Genomic DNA, 14943 nt, shown 5'->3' on the forward strand with positions numbered 1-14943 from the left:
AGTCTGTCCATCTCCATCTAAACTGCATGACTTCAAGAACATAGAATTATATCTTGAAGTTTTGGGGACATGAACAAAATCATCCCAGTTTTGGTTACATTGAAACAACAGTTTGCCACTATTTAGTCCAGCTTGCAGTTAATGCAGTCCACTATTCCTGGTTATTAAATGCAACATCAGAGCATAAAAATAGGCATATCATCTAAAGAATTATTTTCAATCCCTATAGAAATGTCTTTGGTCCAACTCATATGTCAATACCATTACTTACAGCCTTGGTGCAGAAACAGTGTTTATAACTTTCATTGAGTGAAATTATATAACCTCTGTTATGCTGGAAGTCAGACTACAGTGATCACAATGGTCCCCTGCATCTTTGAAAAATTGCTATTAATATCTAAATAAAAACAAAGCATGTCGAATCAAGAGAAAAATGGCAGAGAGAATAACCACCTTCAATACAACAATCAGAATGGCTGGACAAATAGTGAACATTTTTCACAAAAGATCATCATTTTGACTAACTTTAAGCAACTATATTCCGCATGTTATGATTAGAACAGGCTCAACTTTTCACTGAGGATACAGAACAATAAAAGGCAATAAATGAACTGAAAGGAAAACAGGTGAAATTCAGAGTAGCATTAGGAAAGAGAGTATGGGAACAGTTGGGCAAAGGGACAAGAAGCCAAGGAGAGGCTCTTGAATCATAACCACTGAAGCTATTCAAATCCGAACTATGTCTACGATGGCTGTTGAGAAATAAATGAATCTTGTGACGCAGTAGCAATCCTTTCCAACACAAATAGTTCTGTTAAGACTCAAATGTGCATGGCAGTAATAAGGCTGAGCACATTTCATCAAGGTATTTTGCAAACACTGACTAATTAGAGCTACCACCATCACCCCCTGTGAGGCAGTAACAGTGGAAGCTATTACAAGTCAACATCCTCAAATCAATACTATTTGGTTATCACATTTGTCTTCCCTTGCTACATACAGCCTGAGCACACCATAGATAGATAGATAGATAGATAGATAGATAGATAGATAGATAGATAGATAGATAGATAGATAGATAGATAGATAGATAGATAGATAGATAGATAGATAGATAGATAGATAGATAGATAGATAGATAGATAGATAGATAGATAGATAGATAGATATGGACTATATCTTGGATGCTCTGTCATTTTGTTATGAGAGAGAGAGAGATCTGTGTGGTAACAAAATGACACAGCATCCAAGCCAACATTAGTAATCTGCTCTCTTGTTAAAGACTAAACCCTAGACACTTTAAATTACCACTGGAGCCCTGCGCAGCATGGTCTGGGCAGCACCAAGGGCTGGCTGGGGCAAGTGCAGCACAATCCGGGAGGCAACCAGGGCTGGCTGCCCCTAGCCTCACCCCTTCGGCCCAAGTCCTGTCCCTTCCTGGGGGGGTCCAGAGCTGAGGACTTCCCCTCCTCCCCCCCCCACGTACGTACATTGACCAGGGCCTGGCGAAGTCTGTCACCAGCCATCTAAAATACCGCAGTAGGGTGTAAGTTCCCATAAGAGAACATCAAAACAGATATTTGTCTTTAAATCCAGCCTATTGTATTTTCATTTGGGTACCTGTGGAAAATAGCCAGGGCTCAGGGCTCTAAATTAGGAGGAGTTGGGAGACCTGGTATCTTCTCTTGACCTGTGTGTGGCAAATCTTTTCACCTCTCTATACTCCATTTCCCCTCCAGTCAGTGTAACAGAGATATTGATACTCACAACCTCTGCAAAGCACTTTGCCATCTGTGGAGGAAAAAGTGCTATAAAACAGCTAGCTATTATTAATACCCTGAAGCAAGGTCAGAATTTTATTCCCTACAAGTTCTACCAAAGAACAGGAGCTTTAATTAAAGTGCTATATTACTTTTTATAAATTAACACATCATATTAGAAATATAAGGAGTCACCAGTGTTTGCTGATAGATATTTGGTTTTTTAAATAATTGGGGTATTCTTTGGAATTGTATGAACCCCCTTTTTTAACAAAAAAAGCAAACTTCTGCTGGTGAATAGGCAGTAGGAATCTTGTTACAGATATTCATTTGGTATCAAGTCATACTGGGTTTGAGCTGTGTGATAGATCAGAGAAGTCACATGATATTTCTTTAGCTCTCTTTTACACGATGGTACGTTTCATAACCCCTGGTGTGAATGCCTGAATTCAGGATCAAACACTCAGTTACCTGCATAAGCACAGCTTTCCCCAAATGTTAGTGTGAAAAAAACCGTGACTCCAAGCATGAGTAGTGGAATCATGAATGCCAATGTATCCAATTCATTCATGTTATTCACACAAGAACCTGCAGATACTTTTCTACAATATTCTTCAGCTCTGATCTCTACCGCCCTCTGTGTTAACAGTCTAGCAAGCAATATCAACAGATCCAAGAGATTTCCAAGGGTTAATTTTACATGGTCTCAACTGGTTATCAACATTTACTTGGAGTTAGTATGTAGAGCAAAGAACTTCTTTCATTCTAGCAACACCTGCCCCTTTTTGTATGCTGGTTTTTTTTCCTGAGATCATCTACTGTCCTTTATGCACCAATCACAATAGCACTCTTAGGCCTATTGAATATTTATAGTAAAATGCGCAAAAATCAGTTGAAGACACTGAAGCATTATTGACTCGCTCTCAGCTCAAAAGTTATTGAAAAAGAAATGGTAGAGTTGGCTACTTTAAGAAATATGGCTGAGTTCTGTTTCTATACCGTATCTCACACACTTTTTTGTTATTTATGATTATTTTGCCTTGGCCTTGTGCAGCAAGCAGAACAAATAAAAGCTACTTGTTACTTGTGCTGACCTCATTAGTTTACTCATATGTTGATGTATACGGTCTCACAAATATTTGCCACCTGGATACACTTCCCAGGCATTCATTTCACTGATGCTTATGCAATTATAGCAGGTCTACTCAACTTTGGAAGCCCTGCAGGCCCCAATGATACTCACAGCACATGCTGAGGGCCGCAACTTAAGTGTGGTTGCATATACATGCAGATATCTTCTTTCATGCTGATAGGCATGACCAGGGCTTGCCGAACCGCAGCGAGCCCCGCTCGCCAGCCGCGCTGTCCGGCGATCTGCGCATGCGCAGATTGCCCAAACCCAGCTCTTCCGGGTTACAATGTACTCGCCACGGGCGTGTACATTGTATTATTTGTCGAGCCCTGGGCATGACTACAAAGATTAAACAAGACTACACAACACACACGCCTCACTTAAGTCAGTTCTGCTAATATTAATAAAATACAGTATTTACCAGATTTCCACCCATACGACAGCACTTTTAATGAGCAATGACAGTCCAGGAATTTAACTACTAAAAAGCATATCAACAGAAGATCATTATATTGACTACTTTTTTGTTTTGGCTCTCGCCCGCAGGCCACAAACGAACGGGCTTCAAGCCACATGAGGCCCATGGGCTGCATATTGAGTAGCCCTGAATTTGAGTAAAGGCAGCTGGGCTATGCAAGGTAAAGGTTAGTGTAAGCAGGTCTGTCATGATCATGAGGGTTAGCCAGCAGCCTGGGGACTAAGGGGTTAACTATACCTAACTCAGGTAGAGTTGGCCAATAGGAATGTAGGTAGGAATTTCAAACTAGGACAAAGGAATTTTGGGGTTTCCCTCCTTTGTCTCTGGGCAGTTTCTCTCCAGCTATTGAAGGGGACAGGATGTCTCCCTCTAAGAAAATACTCTTTACAGTCTGTAAGTAGGATAAAGTTTAGATAAATCTGTTAGGTATTATTGTTTTATGGTTTGGGAAATGGGATCTGATGTCTGTGTATTTAAACATGGGTTTTGCTCTCCTTTGTAAGTAAGTTCCTGGCCCATGGTAAATTTCTCCTCCATAAGTATATTATTTTGTTACTGTTCCATCTAGGCATTATGCTTACAACAGGAATATTGTGGTGATAATAAAAGTTCTTTCTCTTTTCTTTTTATTAACCCGTTATTGGTTCATTTTTATGTCCTGGTTTGTACTTTAGGGGTGAGATTTCCCAAGTAGGCTCTCCCTGGTTGCTTTATTAATATTTGGGTGGGGGCAGTGGCATTTTATTCCCAAAATCTAGATTGTTAAGATTTTGGGGGGAAGTTTTATACCAAAGCCTGGTAGATAAGGTTTTGAGGTATTTTTGCGGGCCCCCACTTCTGCATTTATTGTGCCAGAGTGGAGAAGGAGCCATGACAAGGTCTATGCAAACTGAGATCACACCATTAGTTCCAAATACACACATGGCCTTAAAGAACTCTATTTTCAGGGAGTGCCTGCACAAGTGAATATAGACAGTAAATAGATGTTAGTGTAACATCTCTAATGTCTAATAAAGTCAGCCTTAAATCTTACAGAAAAGCAACAGCGGTGTCTCATGCTTAAAATTATAGAAGTTATGCATGAAAGGAAAACCAGGGCAAGAACATGCCCCAGAAAAGGGCATTTTAGAAGAGCTGCTTACTGTTGATCTGATCCAAAAAAACAATTATTAGCCATTGATGATCTTCAAGTCACTGTCCTAATATCATTCAGTCCCTTAAGGTTCATTTATTCCTAGATACCAAGAAAAGACTTTAAAGACCAATTCTTAAAATGTGGTCATTGGACCACTAGATGCGTCTATGACGGCTACAGTAATATGGCCTCGTGGCTATTAATACTCTTCCTCACCTCTTCCCACCACTACTTGATATGTAGATATGTGAAACCGAAGTCTTGTCAGGGAAAGAGACCAGTTCTAACTGGTTTATAAAAGCCCTTAGCATACTTTTGTGAGCCACAATATTACAAACAACTAACCACAATAATTATATTTCTGATCCATCTCCACCACAGTGCTTGTAGATGCTGCATAACAGGATGGTAAAGGCTTTTAAATCAATATAGAGAGGGCCCCACCCTAAAGCAAGAGGAAGGTGGAAAGTTTAAAAAGATCCCTGTTGGTTACATGGAACACACACTTGCAGAAGCAAGAGTTTGAAAAGGTTGTGAGGATGTGAAAATGGATTATAGGTGACTAGGGACAGAAGAAGTGGCAAATTCCACATCAAGAGGACCACCATTGCAGAAGGGCCAGTGCCTAAAAAGATTAAGATGAACAGGAGATCCACTACGGAAGGGTGCTGTGCAAACTAATTGTATCAAATGTAGCCAGGGTAAATTGCAAAGGGGGTTTCAAAGCAGTCACATAGTATTAGTTCTGCTTTGTCATTTGATGAGAAACTACTAAAAACAAAACCAGGAGGCTAACAGGAAATAAACAGCCAGCCATAAGCATCTGGCACAGACTTTTGGCCGAACTATCATTCATGCTAAAAGCCACAAGACATCTGGAATTTGATATCATTTTCACAAATAAACCAGCTGTTGCCCAAATACTCACAAATGATAAATTATATCAATTCCCATGAATAACTCTCCATAGTCATTTGCAAAGTCTCTGCCAAATCACCTTTCGTACTAGCTCTAAAGAATAGTGGATAATTCTGAATAATTGCAGTGGGTTGTTTATACCTGAGAGCCTGTGCAAAAAATGCATCTGAAATGAAAACATAGCTTCCTAGAGTTGCTTAGTATTTTTATTTATATTGTTTCAATTGACTGGATAGTGGATTGCTTTGTCCCACTATTCATTTTATTTCTCTTTATAAATCAATCAAGAGCTTTACGGTGCAATGAACGTAAAGCCGAAGATATAAGCCATGCATGCTGTTGTTCAGCAATAATTAGTGGCCCTCTTCTTAGTACATGCCATTGCACCTTGCACTTACCAGTCTATGTAAATGGAGAATTGAGTCATCCAAGGGTTATATGAAAAGAAGGCCTGAGTACAGCTCTTTTAGAGCAACTAGGTTGGTGAGGTCATGTCTTCTATCAGACCAACTTCTGTCAGTGCGAAAGACAAGCTTTGAAGCTACACAGAATGCTCCCTGAGGTCTAGCCAACAGAAGTCAGTCCAATAAAAGATATTCCCTCACCCATCTTGTCTCACTAATATCTTGGGACTGACCCATCCACAACACTGCATAAAGCATTAGATCACTGCATAAAGCAACACTGCATAAGAAATACATTGTCTACGGAGGATGTGGAATCTGCATCACTGGAGATATTTAAGAGCAGTTGGATAAACATCTATCTGGGATGATCTAGATGGTGCTTGGTCCTGCCATGAGGGCAGGGGACTGGACTTGATGATCTCTCATGGTCCCGTCCAGCTCTAGTATTTTATGATGCTATGATACTATGATCAATGATCCCAAGACAGAAAGAGAGTTGGGGAAAAATCAGTATGAAGGTGCTGAGGAACCAAGCAGATCATTGATCAATTACATCCAGATTATATTTATTCTCCTCCTATAAAGTTTACTTTTGGTTCCTGCAACTTAAGCAACAATCTCTCAGAAGTGCCACCTTTCTCTGCCACTAGCTGTTCTTGCATCAAAGAGGTACCCAAGTTAGTCTGTTTCAGCAAAAACAATGAGGAGTCTGTCACAAGGTGATGACTCATCCCTCCCCCAGAGGGAGTTGTCATGTCCATGGGGTTCTTGGAACTATGCCCCAACCCCAAACGTACTGGAACTCTACTGCAGTTCTAAACTCACGCCCCTCTCGCTGGGGCAGTGCAGCTTAGTAGCCAACGTCAACAACAAAAGCCTCCCCCGCCCCGCCCACGATGCAGTGTGGCCTAGCAGCTGGAGTCTTTAGCAAATGGCCCTCTTGCTGGGGCAGAGCGGCCTAGTATCCAACATCAATATCAAAAGCCTTTCCCAATGGGGCAGTGCAGCCTAGAAGCTGGAGTCTTTCGCAGCAGATGCGTCATGCTGGGAATTGAGGAGTGGAGGAGGGAGACCCAGGCCCTCTCTACTCCACCAGGCCCCAACCCAAGGACCTATTAGCAGTAGCATGGTCCACTGCTCACTCAGCAAGGAATCCCACCACAACATACTGAGCTCCTTGGGATACAATCTCCCACCCTGGGCTACTTCCCACCCTGGACTTCTTCCAGGGTCCTTCCTCCAGACCTTCAGCAGTATCTCCGGTGTCTCACGGGCTGGTCCCCAGGTCCGGTCCCATTGGCCGTTGACCTCTCAGAGCTCTGCTAGTACCCCCTTCCTCCTCAGCAGCCAGCCCAGACCGAGCCTCTCTCCAGGCCTTTATACCTGGGCTGCAGTCCAAGCAGGGCTGTGGGGGCAGGACTCCAGTTAGTGCAGGGCTGGTACACCCTGTCACAGAGTCCTATGGTGTCTTAAAGACCAACATACTTATTTTTGCATCTAAACCTTCAGCACAGGCTATCCATCAGATTGAGAGCATTCATTGGGCAGTTGACTGGAGTGGTATAAGAGAAAAGTCCATGTCTAAGCAATCCCAGTGCTCACACAAAATGCTAAAGTGAATCATATGCAAGAGCAACAGTGATAAACGCCAATCTGAGGGGTTGTTTCGGACATCTTGTTACTTGATAGTCTTCCTAGCCATGCTCGCAAATCAGCAGCTAAGCCAGCCTAACCTATGTAAAAGTGTGATTGTCATCCTATAGAGACGACAGCTACTAGCTCAAGGGTGGGGAACCTTTTATGGGTCAGGGACTGCTGACCCACAGGAAAACAAAATCAGTTGGCGGCCCCAGAAGTGAGAAGCAAAAACAAAAAAAACCCCACCCCCACCTCACTAATGTGGTCCCTGACTGAGAAGAAGACATTCCCCACATTCCCCTTGCACACCAGAGCCTTGGGAGGCCAAGCCTTGTAGATTTTGTCTTCTCCAGCCTCATGGGATTGGGAGACTGAAGCACCAGCATGGACTCCTCAATGCTGAGAAGAGAGTCCTGAGCCTCAGAGACCAGATCAAGGCACACGGAGGGCTGCATCCAGCCCTGGGCCTTAGGTTCCCGACCCCTGTCCTAGCTCCTCCCAATTCTACTCCCATCTCTCTCTATTATTCCCCTCTTGTCCTTTTTCCCTAGGGGCCAAGACACTCTTTTCATCTCCACCCTATTTAAAAACAACAACAAAAAAACTTCTGGCAACCCTGGTGCTTCAGCTCATCAGAGGGCACAGCCACAAATGTTACTCTTCATAGTGCCTAGCACTCTGTTCAGTGATATCCAGACAAACAGTAGGTTTGAGCTCACAGAGGTAATATGAAATTAGAAAAGCCTAATCTATCCCAGTTCTAAAAGAGCCATCCCAGAATAGTAAATGCAAGCTTCCCTCAGCTAGCTCCCATCTCAGTGCAAGAACCCTTACCCACACAATCACTCTGCAAATTCCACACACTTTGATTACTTCTTTCATTTTCCAGTCTCTTATTGAAGAGCTCAACTTTACACCCACAACTCATCCTAATGCCAGAAGAGAAAAAAGACTTAGAGGTGTTAAGATGCATCCCAATCATCACCCTGATCACATTGTCTGTATGATGCATCCTTTCTCCCACCTCTCATCAGTCATCTTAGATTGCACACTCCTTGGGGCCCAGAGTGTCTGCAAAGACAAGGTATTTTATACATTGCCATAGTGCTAACACATACATTAACCATATACCACTTTTTGCTGTTGATTTGCCTTTAATCATAGTATAGATTGGCCAGTTTTATTCTAGCCTACTCATTTACTACTACTGGTTGAATCTCTCTAGTCTGGCATTCTTGGGACCTAACTGGTACAAAACCAGAGTATTTTCCAGACCATAGGAGGTAAATATAGTCTAGCAACATTACCAACACTTCCACTGTTTGCTGGGCTCTTAGAGGATATTTGGGGTAAATTAAAACTAAATACCAGCACAGAACACAGAGCCAGGACCGGTGGTTTTAAACAAACTTTATGGGTTCGCACTTTATGGGAAACAGCCACATCCATAAGTGGACAAACAGATAATTAAAAACATGCTGGACCACAGACATTGCCAGACCAGAGAGCATTAGACTAGAGAGATTCAACCCATAGCAAAATTTTGTTGGATTTTAAAATCATTTTATGTATGATTTTTTTTTCTGTAAGATTTGTATTGCAAACCAAAAAAAAAAAAAAAACCCAAACAAACCACACTTTCCATTTGTTGTTCAAATAATTTGATACTATCTTTTTAAAATGTTAGGACTAGGATATACTTAGAATTATCAGTGTTTGTTCCCTAAACCAAATTGAACTTTTGTTTGATCTATCATTTCAAGTAAGCTGTCCTTCCAAAGAACTGTTCTTTCTGTTATTGCCAAAAATATCTGTTCTACAATTAACTCCAAGGTCATACTTCCTTCTACAATCTCCAATAAAGCCAGAAGAGAAAGTAAATGGTTTAATTCCAAAACCTGAGTACCAAACATTACACAAAATTCTAATGTCTAGATCATTAGGTGTTACACAAAGGATGTTTTCTAAAAGATAAGGATTATTGGTGTATTACTCAGTAAAAATGGACAAAGGCTGTTTTTGCCTGGCAATGTTCGGTATTTTTCCAGATTATTTTGCATTCTGATTCCCCTTTAATTTTACCTCAAATGTTTGGTTCAACAATTCTATGAAAGGCAACAAAAAATTAGATGATACAGTACAACCGTTATAGATAACTATGCACTGCTCCTCAGACATTGTTAGAGTTACCCACTGTTAAAGTTAGGCATGACTCCTACACTGTTCTTTTTGCTTCAGAGGGGTAGCCAAGTTAGTCTGTAACAGGAAAAACTTACCAAATAGTCTAGTAGCACCTTAAAGACTGATAAAACATGTAGATGGTATCGTGAGCTTTTGTGAGCACAACCCACTTCTTCAGATGACCAGAGTATTGGAAGTCCAGATCCAAGAATAAATAAGGGAAGGAGGGAGGTGGGGGGGGGGGGGGATTAAAGGGGAGGAAGAAAAAAAGACTGAGTAGATAAACTCCAGGGGGATAGCTTATGGGGGATAGATAGGAGTGAGGATGTAACAGGAAAAATTAAAAAAACAACAATCAGTCTAGTAGCATCTCAAAGACTAAATAGTTACAAGAGGCTGATAAGAACCATAAATTTGCACTTGGAAAGGAAGATGACTAACACCAGATTCTACACAGACATCAAGAACCATTAGCATCTTCATTGTTTGGTTGATTGATAATTTTCAAGCCATCTGATATCAGATTCAAACCATTAGCATAAGAATTAAACTTGTGAATGAAGTTAAGCTCCAATCCTTCTCTGCGTATTTGGCTTGTGGAATTGGTCTGAAACAAAACAGCAACTTGGAGATCCATTAATGAGTGTCCAAGAAGATTAAAGTGTTCTCTAATAGATTTGTGTGTGTTAGAATCATAGAATCATAGAATAATAGGACTGGAAGGGACCTCGAGAGGTCATCGAGTCCAGCCCCCCGCCCTCAAGGCAGGACCAAGCTCCGTCTACACCACCCCTGACAGATGTCTATCTAACCTGTTCTTAAATATCTCCAGAGAGGGAGATTCCACCACCTCCCTTGACAATTTATTCCAATATTTGACCACCCTGACCGTTAGGAATTTTTTCCTAATGTCCACTCTAAACCTCCCCTGCTGCACTTTAAGCCCATTACTCCTTGTCCTGTCCTCAGAAACCAAGAGGAACAAATTTTTTCCTTCCTCCTTGTGACACCCTTTTAGATATTTGAAAACCGCTATCATGTCCCCCCTTAATCTTCTTTTTTCCAAACTAAACAAGCCCAGTTCATGAAGCCTGGCTTCATAGATCATGTTCTCTAAACCTTTAATCATTCTTGTCGCTCTTCTCTGTACCCTTTCCAATTTCTCCACATCTTTCTTGAAATGTGGCGCCCAGAACTGGACACAGTACTCCAGCTGAGGCCTAACTAGTGCAGAGTAGAGCGGCAGAATGACTTCACGAATTTTGCTTACAACACACCTGATGATACAACCTAGAATCATATTTGCTTTTTTTGCAACAGCATCACACTGTTGACTCATATTCAACTTGTGGTCCACTATGATCCCTAGATCCCTTTCCGCCATGCTCCTTTCTAGACAGTCGCTTCCCATCTTGTATGTATGGAACTGATTGTTCCTTCCTAAGTGGAGCACTTTGCATTTCTCTTTATTAAACCTCATCCTGTTTACCTCTGACCATTTCTCTAACTTGCTAAGGTCATTTTGAATTATGTCCCTATCCTCCAAAGAAGTCGCAACCCCACCCAGTTTGGTATCATCTGCAAACTTAATAAGCGTACTCTCTATCCCAATATCTACATCATTGATGAAGATATTGAACAGTACGGGTCCCAAAACAGACCCTTGCCTTACTCCAGTCATCTGAAGAAGTGGGTTGTGCCCACAAAAGCTCATGATACAAGTTACATGTTTTGTTAGTCTTTAAAGTGCTATTAGACTATTTGTTGTTTTTTTAAGTTTTTACTGTTCTTTTTGCAACTCAGAACAAGGTCTATAAGTACAAGGAAAACTAGACTATTATTTTGGTATATTGGCCCCTCTGCCCAGGGCTTCCCGGAGTCAGCTGCTGGTCAGTTTCAGCAGGAGCTGACTTGGGGAAGTCTGGGACAGAGTAGCTGGGGTGCTGTCAGGTTGGTCCTGCAGTGGCAAGGGGCGCATCCCCCCCCACTCCACCCCAGACCCCTGTTAGCCCCCCCACCTTCCGGTAGTCCAGCATATCTGATAATCCGGCACCCCCTGGGTCCTAAAGGTGCCGGATTATCAGAAGTTTACTGTACTTTAATTTGTTGGCAAGCATACTGTGGGGGTTCTACTGCTGCTGCCGCTACTGCTTCTTTGGTGGCTTCTTTTGCACAAGCATCTTGCAGATTCTGTTGCCCTCCAGGTTCTGATCCCACTAAGAGCTTTAGACTATCTGCTGCCATCCTTATTTTATTGTAGCTCACTCAGGTTCAGCCAATCAGCCTCCAGAGATTAGCATTTGTTAATTCTAGCCCCACATGCCTGGTAGCTACCAGAAGTCCAATGTATCCCTATGGAGCCTTCAACTATCAAAGTACAGGTCTTTTTGTTAAGTCATTCGCCTGCCAGAAGCAGAATCACTGGATATGGAATTACTTTTTTTTTTTTAAATATCATCAGCTATTTCTCGGCAATGGAAACTTTCCATCACCTCACAGATGGAATCTTCCAATATGTTATCTCTATTTTCTAAAACTATTTTTAATTATTCGTTAATTAAAACTTTAATTTTAAGATTTATTACTATTCTATGTATTCAAAGGGGTCCTGACACCAATCAGCACCCAGTTAAGAGGGTTATAATTTTTCCAGTCTTAACCTGCTTTTGAAGTTTTTCTGTGACCCTTTAATTAAGGTGCAGAAAGGTGTTTCAAAACAACTAATGCAAAAATCTCTTGCTAAAAGATCATCATTCAAAACACTAGACAACACACTGCACCTCTGACGTACGGCTCCATAAGAAAGAACTGTGCCTCTTGTAGCATATTCCACATTGCCAAAATGACATAATACATATCTGTAATTAATGTTCTATTATATAGTGCCAGGTATCTCCAGACTTTTAACTATTAGATTCATACCCCAAACCATAAAACACAAGGATAAAATTCTGGGAGTTGCCCACAGAATACAGTGACAAGGAGGAATACACAAGAAATAACCAAGTGTGTTACTACAAGCCTTTATTTTGACACCTGTAACCCTCATTTTGTGAGGAGCAGGGGAAGTCAAAGGAAGAGGGTTCTTCCTTCAACTTCCTGCTTTGTAGACAGCGCCTAAAGCTGAGTTAAGGTATTTCAACTTAAGCTATGCAGTTGACGTTGCTGAAGTTGTGTAGCTTAATTCAACTTTAGCCCTGCAGTGTAGACATAACCCAAGAGACCAGCCCAACCAAGCTAGACAGAGAATAAAGCTGCAACATAAAGAATATCCCTGAGGAAACAAGAAGAATACAAGTTGCAGGTTTTGAACATTTGATTACGAGAACATTTGAACATTAGAATGGTATGTGATATAATGTACATATTTTATTATAGAGATTAAGGCTTCTATCTAGTTTTTTAATTCAATACAGTAAAAAGCTTGCAAGATGAAAGATGCTGCACACCTAAATGTTTGCCTAGTAATAATTTCCCAGTATATGATTCATATAATCACCTATTTGCCCCCGAAATACAGTGGATTGAAACATGAAGTGCTCTAAAACATTTGAACCCTATAAATCTTTTAAATCTCGATCTATGCTGCATTGGTTAATATTCAGAAGGAACAAATCAGCAGTGTTTGTATGGAAAAAAGCCATTTGGACTAGCATGGGATAATTTTTTTAAACTCTTACATATTCTCCACAATGCTATTTAATTAGGGTTTTGTTGTTGTTGTTTTGATTGTCACAACAACCATAGCTACTGAACTATTGCAGACACTTTAATGATCTGAAACAAAAAGGGGATACCATGAAATGCACAGTGGAAACAAAAAAAATTACATTGGATACAATGTTTGTATCATGAGTCCTTAGGGATGAACAGTTTTAAGAAAGAGCAAGCATATTTAATATAGAGTCAGGTTATTTAAATGGGAAAGGAGATCAATAGATAGATTCCAAAGGAAGGAGCTGCATGAAAGAGTAAAAAGAAGGGAGAACGCAAGGTTAGGTGTAAACAGTGGTAAGCAGAGCAGGGAAAAAGAGGGTCAAAGTAACATCTGCACAAAAGGGATATGGCATTACTAATGACATTTAGGGCACGTGTACACTGCGGCTGGCAGCATGCCTCCCAGCCCAATCAGCCAAACACGCACTAACTCAGTTCAAACTAGCATGCTAAAGATAGCACTGGTGACATTGCGGCATGGGCAGTGGAACAGGCTAGCTAGCAGAGTAGGAGCCTGCTCCACTCCCTGGGTCCATACTTAGTTGGTGGCAGCATTAGCCAACCACCTAAATCCCATCTACACCATAACTATCACTGAACTCCTCAGCTGTTACAACACACAAGTTGGAGTGTTGGGTGTACCTAATATTTCCTTCCTAAACATAAATTCATCAATTCCCAGCCTTCAGGCAACAGCTAATTGAGCTAATTTACAGTCAGCCTAGGAGTTTGGATGATTTCTTGTAGATTAGAAAAACTGAAATATTTACTTTTTCCTTAGTACTCACTTTCATCTATACATGAATAATTTTTCTCCATTGCTGTAATCCACTTTTCTTTTAGCAAGCTTAATACAGGATTCCCTGGGGAATTCTGTTATTAATGCAACTCCAGAGACAGTAACTCATAGGTGTCCAGTTCTCATAGGCTAGCATTCTGCTATTTCCATTTTGCATCTTCCATTTGTCTTAGTTTAAGGATACTGGAATTCCTGCAGATAGTGACTGAAAGTATGTATATTCTTATCCTGTCATCCCAACAGACAAGCTGCACAGAATCAGGCTGTAACGGATCCAAGTACAGCAGACAACAGGCAGAATTACTAGATAAATCACACAATGCAAGGAGCTGGAACTAGAACACTAGCCCATTAACTCCCAAAACACAGGCTTTCCTGCCACATTAAAGTAACAACATGTAATTATATATAATAGCACAGTCCCAAACACTTCTGGCTACAAGAGATCCCACCATACTTCTCAAAAGCAATGCTAACCTGCTGCATCCTAGCCAAGTTTCAGCTCCAGTAATTATTTTCTGCCTGCTGTAAATTTCTCCCCAGCAGTTTCAACTTCCTATCCAAGATTGTTGAATTGCTTTGTACAGTTTCCTCAGCAACTCTTAAGAGTTCCTGAGAGGATGTCAGTGAACAACTGATGCGCAGCTGCTGAAGATTAGATAACAGCCCTGTGGGACCAAGCTGGGAATAGCAGCTGCACTGATGCATCTGCTGTGGTGGTTGTCCCATCTTCATTGAGGTTTTATGACCATACCACCGTACTGAAGGCAAAGTCTGT

At 41.2% G+C, this 14943-nt stretch overlaps 1 long non-coding RNA gene across 2 annotated transcripts in view; it reads right to left on the reverse strand.

Annotated features, from left to right (window-relative positions):
- The window catches only part of LOC142830918 (uncharacterized), a 342722-nt gene extending 327997 nt beyond the window's left edge, over positions 1–14725 (reverse strand). For both annotated transcript variants that reach the window (XR_012906460.1, XR_012906461.1), the window contains exon 1: positions 14643–14725. This is a non-coding gene — a long non-coding RNA (uncharacterized LOC142830918). The remainder of the gene's footprint in view (positions 1–14642) is intronic.
- Between the last annotated feature and the right edge of the window lie 218 nt (positions 14726–14943).

This window comes from Pelodiscus sinensis, chromosome 11, assembly GCF_049634645.1.
Source record: "Pelodiscus sinensis isolate JC-2024 chromosome 11, ASM4963464v1, whole genome shotgun sequence".
NCBI classification, from domain to species: Eukaryota; Metazoa; Chordata; order Testudines; family Trionychidae; genus Pelodiscus; species Pelodiscus sinensis.